General features: G+C 35.4%; 1 long non-coding RNA gene across 4 annotated transcripts in view; it reads right to left on the bottom strand.

Moving 5' to 3' along the window:
• Window positions 1–3,519: 3,519 nt before the first annotated feature.
• LOC104869927 overlaps window positions 3,520–11,922 on the bottom strand; it is a 78,179-nt gene continuing 69,776 nt past the window's right edge. For 3 of the 4 annotated variants that reach the window (XR_782394.1, XR_782397.1, XR_782396.1), the window contains 3 exons: window positions 8,615–8,828; window positions 5,047–5,165; window positions 3,520–3,605 (listed from right to left, as the gene is read on the bottom strand). This is a non-coding gene — a long non-coding RNA (uncharacterized LOC104869927). The remainder of the gene's footprint in view (window positions 3,606–5,046; window positions 5,166–8,614; window positions 8,829–11,922) is intronic. The other variant, XR_782395.1, reaches the window with a different exon arrangement.

Here is an 11,922-nt window from a genome sequence, read left to right as displayed (position 1 = left end):
TTGGTTTGCATTGACATGGGGTATTTTTTTCGAGCCTATCACTTATAATCTATTTGTGTCCTTAACAGTGGGATGAATCTGTTGTAGGCAGAACTTAGTTGGGTTTGTTGTTGTTTTTCTATTTGTTATCCAATCAGGCATTCTGAGTTCTGGGTGGAAATTTTAATCAATTCATATTAAAGGTGATTTCTGATTGGTAAGGGCATACTAATACCATTTTATTGTTTTATGGAGGGTTTTTGATGTTGTTGTTGTTTTTAGATCTTTACTTTCCTGTCTTTGTGATTGGTTGAATTTTTCACATTTTGTGCTTTGATTCCTTGCTTTTTTACATTTTTTGTGTGCCTACAAGATAATTTTGTTTTGCCATTTCTGAAAAGCTTAGATAAAACATAGCTGTGAAAGGTTATTTAAAGCTAGTAACATCCATCACATGAAATAATTTTATATTTTTTACTATACTCCTTTAATACCTCTTGCTTTTAATATCACAAATTATATCTTTCTGTTACTATTTATTTAGATAAAGTATTCTATGGTTTACATTTAGGTGCCCACACACAAAGCCTCATACACTCATAGGTTGGGGTTTGGGGGTGTGACTGGAGCATAGCTAAATGTGATGTTGAGAGGTAAAATCTGTATGGAGGAAATGGATCAAGAGGATGGCTTGGGAAGATATATTTCCACCCTTCTCCCTTGATCTATCACTTTGCTTCCTGCCACCATGCCATGAGCTGTTTCTCTAAATAGACTGAAAACTCTACAAATTGTGGGCCAAATTAAAGCTTTCTACCTCAGAGTGTTGGATGTTAGGTATTGTGCCTCAGTAATGAGAAGGTAACGAGGGCAAGTGTTAGGTCTTTTTATCGCCTTCTTCTTGAACTCCTTTTTAATTTTTTTTCTTTTTATACTGTTATATAAATCCTGGATGTTTCATCTTTTCAGTTTTTTTTGTTTGTTTTCTCTTTTTCTTCCTTGACTGCACATTTTCTAGTAAACTACTTGCAAATTCACAGATTTTTCCTATTGCTCTGTTTTCACATTTTCTATTGTATTTTCATGTCATTCCTTGTATTGTTCTAGTCCAAAAACTCTTGGTGTTTTTGTATGTAGTCATAATTCATAATCTGTCAGTTAAATCCTCATTTGTTATTTTCAATTTGTTATATTTTCTACTTGTTACATTTGTTTCCTATTTGCTATAGTTCTCATTTGTTATTTTCCTGATATTATTGCAATGTTTCTCTGCATTTTCTTGAAGTTACTAAGATTCCTTATTATTTTAAATTTGTCCAGGTTGTTCATAGATCTTCACTTTTTAGTATCATTAACAGATAGGGGAACTTTTTTTTTTCTTTTGGTGGTGCTGTGTTTCCTGAGTTTTTCATGTTTCTTGTTAATTTACACTAAAGTTTACTACAGGGGGATGGGGAAGGAGCAAGACACTTGCTTGGTGAAATACAGCAGTTCTTATAGCATTAAGGTCACTTCTGAGTAGTCTCTATGCATCTTTATCAGCTGAGACCAATACTACTAAATGCAGCAGTGTGCCTCAGTGGCAGCATCATGGATGTTTACAGTGGTGATGTTGGTTGTTTGAATCATTTGGTAGCAAAGATTGTTAAGTACCTTGCAATCTCTTTTTCTCCCTTCAGAGAATCCTTCCTGATGGTGGTGAGGAGGGTCCTATTGGTCCTTGATCTGACTTTCGGGATGGCTACAGTGGCAAAGGCACCAGTATCTGATAAAGGGTACCCATAGGCCTGTTGCCTAGGCACACATGTAAAGATTACTTCTCTGTGATCCAGGGTATAAATGTAATTGATGACTGACGAAGATATCCTCCACTGCCCATTTGGTAATACCTGAGTAAGGAGCCTATGAACTAGCCAGGGAGCCACAAATATGACCACAGAATTAGAGTCATTCTGAAGTCAGAAGGGCCTACTGCTGAACTGACGTCTGAAACAGGTTTCTGCAGTAAAAGCATGTGATTCTGAGTCTAGACATGGGATCTGACTCACAATAGTGATGGTTTCAGTGTTAGAGATGTACCAGGGCTCAGTGCAGCTATATAGCCAGTGCCTAGAGCACAGCGCTTAAAGGGTGGCCATGAGTCTGGGTTCAAAGAAGGCTATAAATTGGAAGAGGTGATGTTTTCTTTCCTACAATGGCTCAATAGGCACTGCTTCTTGAGACAAGGGAGGGGAGGGCAGCCACATCTCCCTCTCTGGGGTTTCCTGGTGGACACGGCTATTGGCTGCTTTCTCAGGGGGAAGAGATGCCACTGTCCTATGTGGAGTGGGCCACTATGGACCAAGGTGGTTCCCACGGCATGGCTGATACAGGTAGTTTCTTCCTTTCCTCTTTGTTCTCAGCTATTTCCTAGCATTTATTATGCCAATCTTACCAGAACTGGGCTCTTACTCTCAAATGATTATCTAATTCTTTCTTTGTGGATAGTCTCTACATTTGCTGCATTGTATTCCTGCAGATTACCCAGTAGGACCTCTCTGGGAAAGTCTGGTCTGTGGATGGCCATCTACTTTTCAGTTTCTGCTGTGTGGTAAAAGCTGGTAACTTCTATTTGGTCATCTCAATGACATTACCACCCATATCTCTATTTCATTCCAATGCCTGTTTTGTCTTTACAGAAATTGTCTTTTTTGTTTTTACTTTGGTGTGTTTTTGTATCTTTTTATCAAAAACCAGACTTTCTTTTCTTTGATATCAATGGAAGTAAATGAGCTTCATAAATCTATGAAGATTTATATTAATCCACCTAGGATTGGAAAGTTAATATTTACAGTAGCTAAAGATTACAAAGGTTTTTTTTCTTTTTTTTAGCATTTCCCCCTATGTTCTTGTCTCATTGACTATTCTGATTTTGAACTTCACTAAGAACTCCTAGAAAAATGTCTGTGTCTTGCAGCTCTTCTCTCTGTGACTCTCTATTACACTGGAAATCTTTTGGTGTAGTAGTAAAATGTCTGAGAGGCAAGCATTCTAGTATTCTGACTAAATATATATCAGTCTCATATTGACTCGTCTCTAGCCAATGACATTTACATGTGTAATTCTTATTCAGCTTTCTCCTCCCTTAGGACAAGAAGGCTGAGGAGGGTAGAGCAGTGCTGCTCCCCACTGCTTTGGGACAAAACTCTAGTAAAATCTTTCCCTCTGGAAAAGAGTTCTTTGTTAAGAAGAATGATCTGTGCCAATTTCATAATACGTAGTTACTCTTTCTCTACCCTCACCTGATCCTCCAGATAATATCTTTTGGATTTTTACCGTGAAAGCCTGATAAACATCCTAGAGGAAAATCAAGGAAGTTGTTTGGGCACCTGAAGTCTGCACATCCCTTTCAGGATTTTGTCACTCTTGGGCTAGCAATTCAGGCTCCAGCAATTAATCAAAATCACTGCTTCAGTGTGCTTACTATTTTATGGTTCCCATAGCTTTTGCTCAGGTAAACACACCTTAGCTCAATTTGCCTTTGGAAATTCCTTTCTCTGGCACGTCCAAGACAAGTCCTTGATTTTCAGTTTAGCCATATTTTTCTTCTTGTAGGATGTAACATCTTGAAGCTCTTCATGACAGAACTGAAAATAGAAAACCTCACATTTTTTTATAAAATTGTCAATAATAAAATTTTGGAAAGAAAGATACAAAAAGGGAAACTTTCATTAGTTGCTTCTTTCTACTTTTCCTATTAGACTAGTTTAGTTTAAGTCTTCAAACCCATAGATCAACAATATAGTTAGTCATATTTAAGACACCATAAATACAGAAGAAAACTGGATTCAAATGACTTTGTAAGTAAAATTCTGTAATTAATAATTTTTTTTCTCATGTGACTAGCCAAAGAAATAAGTCCTAGGTTAATCTTGCTACCAATTATATTTCAAAGAACATTTGGAAAAAATGTGGTTAATACAATTTTTACAAATGCATTTTCTCTTTTATTGTATTAATATTCTATTTCATTCATTCATTTATTCTGTATTATCTGATATAAGTAGTATTTTATTTTGGTCTACGATATTCTGTGCATGAGGGTCAGTCAAGACAATAAAGGACAACAGGTTATCAGATTTTCTAACTTCTCTTTTAAGCCCTAGAGGAAGAATAATCATGCTACATTCTTAAGGCAAAGTACTAGGCCAGCAGCAGGATTTTCCCTCACCTTCTGTCTCCCCCACACTGCCTTTGGCATTCTAGGCTATGTTCTTTCAGTCTATGATCCCTCTCATTAAAGGCTTAGAACTGATAGAGAGCCAGTTCCACCCACTGCATAGATGCAGGAGCCATAGGGGGAAATGAGGCTAAAAATAAGTACCTGTGATTTAAAAGAAAATATAGCCACCTAAAAAACAAAACATCAGAGCATTGTGAAGGCAAAATATAATCTGACTGAGCTACGTTAGAACACTAAAATGATTTAATTGACCATCTACCACAAACCAAATTGTCTTCTCAAGAGTTTTCAAAAGAAAAAAAATGAATGGTTAATAATGAAGTATTCATTTAAAAAATAATTTCTAATCGCTCAATAATTCTTATTTGAGAAATGATTTTCTGTTAATAAAAACCTATAATTTAAGATTAAAAGAGTAAACTTTTGCTGGATTATGAATATTTTCCAGAGGAAAGAGTTTTGGGTAATGTGTATGTGTTGTTTTCCTACTTTATTTGTATCCAAGTAGATACTAATTGTGACTGTGAAAAACTTTTATGATTGGAACTGGTAAATGATTTGACTGCTTTTTGTAGTGCAAAATTTTTATGGATATTTCCTTCTGTGACATTTTATTCAACTTTTTACAAGAACTAAAGCTTATGCTATTAAACCCTAAGATCATACTATAGAAGAGATTCACAAGAACAATTTCAAAAGCTTCTTTCTTTAATCCAATTATAAACATATTTAAATGAAATTTTTCTACAACATAGTATTACTCTTTTATGGATTGTGATTCTGAGAAACAAATTAATAATGAAAAATTGCCCATAAGATAGAAATTTTGCCTTTCCCAATGTTACCATTTGGTCTTCTTCATCCTAGCCTCTTGAGAGCATTGCCAGTCTTCTCAGTTATCTTGTGAAGGTGCAACATCATGAGAGGCTGAGGATAATGAAGGCACTGGTTCCATTTTGAAGAACTAAAGTCAAGTCACAATGAATAGCAAAATGATTTCATGAAATATGGTAGAAACTCACAACCTATTGACTTATAACCTGGAAGTTTATTCCTCTATGTTAGTTCTTCTGGTTCTTGGCATTTTTGCTATACCAGGTTTAAAACTTCAATTATTCTCAAAATGTACAGGGTTTTTTTCCTTCTCTTATGATTAGACATGTGGTTCAGTGATTCCCAGGAACATGGAGGGCAATTTTCAAGAAAAGATTTGATTTTAAACTTTAAGAGAACTATTGCCTCTATTTCCTCCCTTTCTTACAATACAAATAACTAAATACATAATTTCTTAGTTTACATAAACTGATTGAGTGTTATAGTCATATACATACATACATACATACATACATACGTATTCTAATTATTTGCCTTAAACAGCATGTAAGAAAGAGGGAAGGCTTAGTATTACATTGACCATGTCTTTTATTCTAGGAAAAATAAGACTCTAAGACAGTTTAATTATTCAAATAACTAATGGAATTTGAAGACATATGATGACCCAATTAATGATCAAAGCTATTCTCATAATTCAAATATAAGGAATCAAGGTTATGTCAAATATTCCACAGGGACTCAATTCAGACAGGTAACATAAGACTTACTGTCCTCATCTCTTTAGAAATTTTAAATGAAAGTAGATATTCTTTCCTCAATGGTCAGTAATCAGTGTAACTATGAGTGATCAAATTGATGTAAATTAATGGAGGCTCTGTGACATTATCTATCATCAAAGGAAAAGTTTTTTATCTTCCCCAGTTATATATATCCTTATATTGTAATTCAAATATTTCTCGGAAACCTGGCTTTTAGAATTGTTATTGGTTATTAGACTATATTCATTAAGAATATGATAATTATCTGAGTAATTCATGTTGAAGGTTTTTGAAAGGCCAACTGTTGTCTCTTTTCCTTTCTCAAATTCAACCTTTTATCCAAAACTATGATATCAAAATTTAATACATGTGTCTGCAACTGCAATTTTTCATGTAATATATTAAAACATCTTTGTTTGCCAGTATGTATAGATTCATCTGTGTAATTGAATCTTTATATTCCATTGGAAAAGTGTATCATAATATGTTCCTTTAAAGGTTATTTTTTTCTAGTATATCTCAAGTGATGATGCATCTCCATGGTAATAATCTTCAAATGGCCTAGAAGAGTGTAACATTTTCTAAAAGCCTTCATATTTTTCACACACAAAGAGTAACTAGTGCTGAAAATTTGCTTTTAGATCTGATGATTAGTGATAAATTTGCCTTTAAAGCTTGTGAATATCTATACTTATTTATCAATATTTTTCCATGTTTGTTCATGTACCATCATGAATTACGACACTGATGGGTTCACATTAACTCAGTATTTCACCCATTTATTTTATCTCTAAGGTTTTCTCAATAATTATCTCTTGCAAAGATTATTTTCTTGATTTGATGGTTATATGAAAATGTTGTCCTTTAATTTATAAGCTGTGGGCAAGCCCTATTGTCCATGTAAAATATTGTTGCAAGAACTCCATGGTTTTTCCTTCACTGCCAATATTTTCACTTCTTGTGTGGTTATTTTCATAAGCACACAATCCTGCAGTTCTTTCTTCTCTAAGAAGGAGGAGGAGGAGAAAAAATAGCAGAAAGAAAAAGAAAGAAAGAAAGAAAGAAAGAAAGAAAGAAAGAAAGAAAGAAAGAAAGAAAAAGAAAGAAAGAAAGGGGAGGAGGGGGAAGGGGAGGGAAAAGGGGAGGGGAAGAGGAAGAAGCAGAGGCCGCAGCAGCACAGCTTATGTCCCCACTTTTTCCAACTCATAGTATCGCTCCTTTGCTTTGCAGCAAAACCTTTGTTTTGAAGCAGTTGATTATACCTATCTTCTCCAACTTCTGTATTCCCAAAAATTTATCCACATTCAATGAGAGACCTGTAGTCTATATTTATAAGACTTTTTAGTCCAAAATGAGTCTCTGAATATGAAAGGACATATATGTACATATTTTTATAAGTGCTAGCTGATTTATTTGAAATTATTGACAAGATTTTTCTTCATAATCCAAAAAGAGTCTCTGCTCTTTAAGGGAGTTGGTCATCCACATTTGTTAGCTCTGATTTGTGTGGACTTACTTTAAAAGTATCAGTCTGTATTCTGTAGTTAATATACTTCCTTAGTGCTTCCTTTGTTTTGCTTCTTTTCCTTCTGTTAACATTGATTTCTGTTCTTTGATTATCATTTTTTTACTTTATTATACTGTGTGACATATATACTTCTAAGGCTTTTCCTTTTAACAAAAATACTATGTATTCATACTTTAGTATATACTAAAATCTTACCTTAATTTTCTTTTCAGCTATCTCTTTGTTAACTTCTATATTATCAATGTATAAAACTTTAATTTGAAGTTGCTTTTTAAATATATTAAATTAAATTATTCTGATTATGATTACATCAAATTCACAATTATGTATTTTATCAGTATAATGATTTACTTTTATTGGTCTTGTAAATCATTCCTTTCCTCTATCAGGCTTTTTGGTATTTTGAGACAGGGTCACAGAGTATAGTTGAGACTGACCTGGAACTCACTATGTAGCCCAGGCTGGTCTCGAACTCACAGCGAGCCTTCTGCCTCAGCCTCCCAAGTGTTGGGATTACAGGTGTGTACCACCACACCTGGTTCTCCTCTATCAGGCTTTTTAATTTTCTTTCTATAATATATTCTTAGATATCTTTTATGTATTCTCAAATCCATCAAAATAGTTCTATTTTCCTAAAGTGTAACTTGCTGTTGCCCTCTTATAGTTAAACTAGTCCTTGAAAGTTAAATTTTCCTCTTAGTTCTTGAGTTTTGTTGCTTGGTGATAATTACTTTTCACCTCCATAAGATTTTCTTATTTTCAAGATTTACTATGATTTTAGACAATAATTAATTGTAGATATTTTCTTTTTTAAAACATAGTCTTTACATTTGAAATCATGTGAAATACTGAGAATATTTCAACACAATGTTTTGGCATTTTTATTTTAGGAAAATATTCAAGGATGGCACAATTGTATATTTTGCTATAGCCTGATCGTTCATCAATAAATATATTAAATATGGTATAATGAACAAACTGAATACATTTTCTAAATAATGTATTGTTGACTAAACTATTTCTCTCTTTATAAAAACATACTAGAAAAATTTACCTCTCCAAAAGGAGTTAAAGGACATTGAAACTGTTATTCAGATACCAATACCCTTTCTTGAAAGGTAATCCTTAAGTCTTCACCCTCTACAAAATAAGAAGATGAGGAGCCTAAGTTAAATCACCTCCCTATCCACACAGCTCCACCAACACCATTTCTCAGTTGCCTGTCTCTGTAAAAGTTCATCCATCTATCATCATCACCCCTCTACTTGATTTAACAAATAGAGAAAAACTGACCTTGTTTAAATCACTTGAATTACCAATCCATCTTATATCCCCATCTTATATCTTATGATAGCTTTTGGTTTATAAATTATAAGACTTGTCTAGGATAAGTACATGCTCATGTTTTTTTCCAGCTGCTCAAGTATCACATGATTATGTTTTAGGGTGGGGAGTCATCCTTCTGGTAGCCCAGAGTCAGGCTGGGATGAGCACAGCAGTACACCAGCTGGAAGATAGGGAAAGATACACACGAAAGACCTTGGTCAAATTGGAATTAGAATTTAAGAAGAGATGGGTTAGATTTAAAACATCATTACTGTTCATAGTCTTTGGGGGCAATCTTTGAGTTCCCAAAGAGAATCCAAGGCTATAGAAGAACAAAATATTTTTTTTTTAAATCATACTGTAACTGGGGGCAAAAATCTCAAAAGTGACACCACAGTGTTATCTATGGCAAGCAAGAGAGTAGCACAACTATCCACATAAGATATACAAGGAGAAACTCTCCTCCCAGGATGGAGACTAATTTTCTCTTTCCATCTAGACGGAGAAAATCACTTTGCTTATCTGATTTAGCAGGATAGTGAGTTGTTTTTCTTTACCAAAAAGAAACTGGAGGCCATTCATTGGTTCGGAACTACTGTATATGGGGATTGTAGTCTCTTTTTTTCATTTTCTGGTGCTTCAGGTGGCTTGGGTTCTACCCTGGGGAAATGAATTGAACTATCTATCCCCCATACCTTGATGGCAGAGGTGTGGTTAAAAGAGTTGTGTTAGGATCTTTCCATTTGGAAGTGAGGGTCCTGGGACTCACCCTTCCTCCAGGCCTTGACTAGATCCTAATCACTGGAGCAGACACAGGGCTGACAAATGTTAGTTTCTGGGAGTGGAAGAATCTTTTTCCATATTTCTAGGTGACTCGTTGAAATGTTCCCGGGTGGGTGACATGCTATAGGAGTTGGAAAGTCTCTGTGTCAGTAAACAGGTCAGATATCAGATATCAGATATCCCATAAAGCATTTCATGTGGGCTGAGACAAAGTTTGGATTTAAAGTTTTCTCGGTGCCTCATTAAGGCAGTTAGGAGAAGGGACAGTCACTCCTTGGCTAAAGTCTACTTGAGGGTTTGGTTGTTTCACTCCACTTTTAGTTGGACTGGGTCGCCAGGCAGCACAGAGATGGTATTTAATTCCCAGAGTCTTTACAACTTGCTGTGTAAGTTGGAATGTTAAGGTGAGCTTATTGTCACTCTGGATGGACCAAGGTAGTCGAGAGGGATACTTCCTTTGAAAGGATTTTTATTGCCTCCAGACCTTGTCAGGGTCCTGGTAAGGAAGGCCTCTGTCCACCTCAGAAAGTTTTCTGTGAATATCAAGAAGGGTGTCTACCCCCTGCACAGAGGCATGAGCATGAAATCTACTTGCCAATCTTCCTTGTCATTGTATTGATTCAGGCAATGGAGGTTGATTGTGAACATCACAGAAGGGGAAGCCCTTACAAACCTGGATTACAATGTTGTGGACTCTAGGCCTTTCCAAAAGCCTATGTGCAAGAGCAGATGGCATCCTGTCTTAGGTGGAAGGCATTGGGTAGGGACTTGATGACTTTCCACTGTATCCATTGTAGTACAAATAACTGGATTTCTATATACCATCATTGGCCTTTTGAGATTCCTCATACATCATGAATCAATTGAAGGTCCTCTTTAGGTTACCATGGTTCCAAGGTAAGATTGTGAAATTAGACCATGCAGAGTGTTATTGATGGAGTGGAGTTATTTTGGAGGGAAGCCTATTTAGCAATGGCATATGCCTTTGAATTAGCCTGGGAAAGTTGGTCCAAGGAAGCTTAAAGTCCCCAGAAATGAACAGATAACTACCTCACTCTGAAGATTCACTACCTCTAGGTGGTTAAAGATGTCTGGTCCATGTTTAATTAGGGACTGACAAATAGTCAAAGTCCCCTTTATTTCCAAATGGCAGCACTTGTATGTAAGACCAGAAAGGTATACGAAGAGTCAGTGTGTGAGTGAGTGTGTGTGTGTATGTGTGTGTGTGTGTGTGTGTGTGTGTGTGTGTGTGGTGTAGACATTCTTGCCTTGGATAAATTGAAGAAGCCCAGTGAGGCGATAATTTCTGCCTTTTGAGTTGAAGTTCCAGAAGGAAGTCCTCTCACATTTATGATCTGGGTATACTGACTATGGGTTAGAATGACCAGTTCTAACTGGAGTTTAGAATTAAACTCTCCTAATGCCACCCTTTAGAAAAAGGCTACCATCACTGAACCATGTGCTCTCTGTCTCTATCAACAGCTCCTTCACCAGATCAGGAAAGCTGGCATAATTTGGGGCAATGGTTTAGTCATGGTGTACCCATTGTTAGTGGGGAGGAGGGTTCTGGGTTTAGCACTTTGCATGATTGAAGAGTGATGTCTGTATTTTCAATAACCAATAAGGATGAGCCTTTCTCCAGTCATACACAAATATTCCTTGAGCTCCAGCAAAGGCCTTCACTTGATGTGAAGTGAGAACTGGAAGCTTTTGTCCCAGGGCTATTTTAGAGGCTTCTTGGACTAACAGTTCCATTGAAGCTTTGTTCCTAAGCAGCTAGATGAGACCGTGCTACCCCATTTAGTCATTTAGAAAGTTAGAACACTGGCTGGATTTCTAGGCCCAAATGCTGGGTCAGTACTCCAATGGTGTACAAAAAAAGAAAACAGTCAATTCCAGGATTCCTGAAGTATATGGCTAGAATTACCACTATCAGTCTTACAATATTGGAAAAGATAATAGTACCAATTATGCTCAATCACATCCCTGTTACACTATTTTTACTTGCAATCATGGAATGATTGTTTTTCTCTGAAAATAATGTGAATGTGTATTGGAGGTTGGAAAGTTACCAAAAGAGTTGTTTATTGACATTTTTGTGAGTAAGGAAAAGATTAAGTATTGAAATAAAGAATTATTGTTTTAATTCAAGGAGGCATTATTTAGACAAATAGAAGAAATATATTTAGATGCTTGAAGTTCAGTACTTGGGAAATAATTACTACAGTAACAACTTCAGTAAAAATAAAAAAGAGCTAATTGAATTGAATTACTTATAATTGCTAATCAATTAGAAACACTTCCAGAAAGGTTATGGCATTCTTGGATTTTAAGTTAAATGACTCTTGGAGGACAGAAAGCTCATTAATAATTTCATAGTTAAAAATAAAAAATTAAGATCTAGATTATAGAGGTTTAGACTATTTTTAAAACATTTTAAAATAAAATATTAAAAGGATTGAAAGTTTCCCTTTATAAAAAATGAGATTACA

This window comes from Fukomys damarensis, unplaced genomic scaffold (assembly GCF_012274545.1).
Source record: "Fukomys damarensis isolate Sample0158 unplaced genomic scaffold, DMR_v1.0_HiC HiC_scaffold_4, whole genome shotgun sequence".
NCBI classification, from domain to species: Eukaryota; Metazoa; Chordata; class Mammalia; order Rodentia; family Bathyergidae; genus Fukomys; species Fukomys damarensis.
Note: the sequence above shows the minus strand (reverse complement) of the source record. Positions and strands in the feature narration are given on the sequence as shown.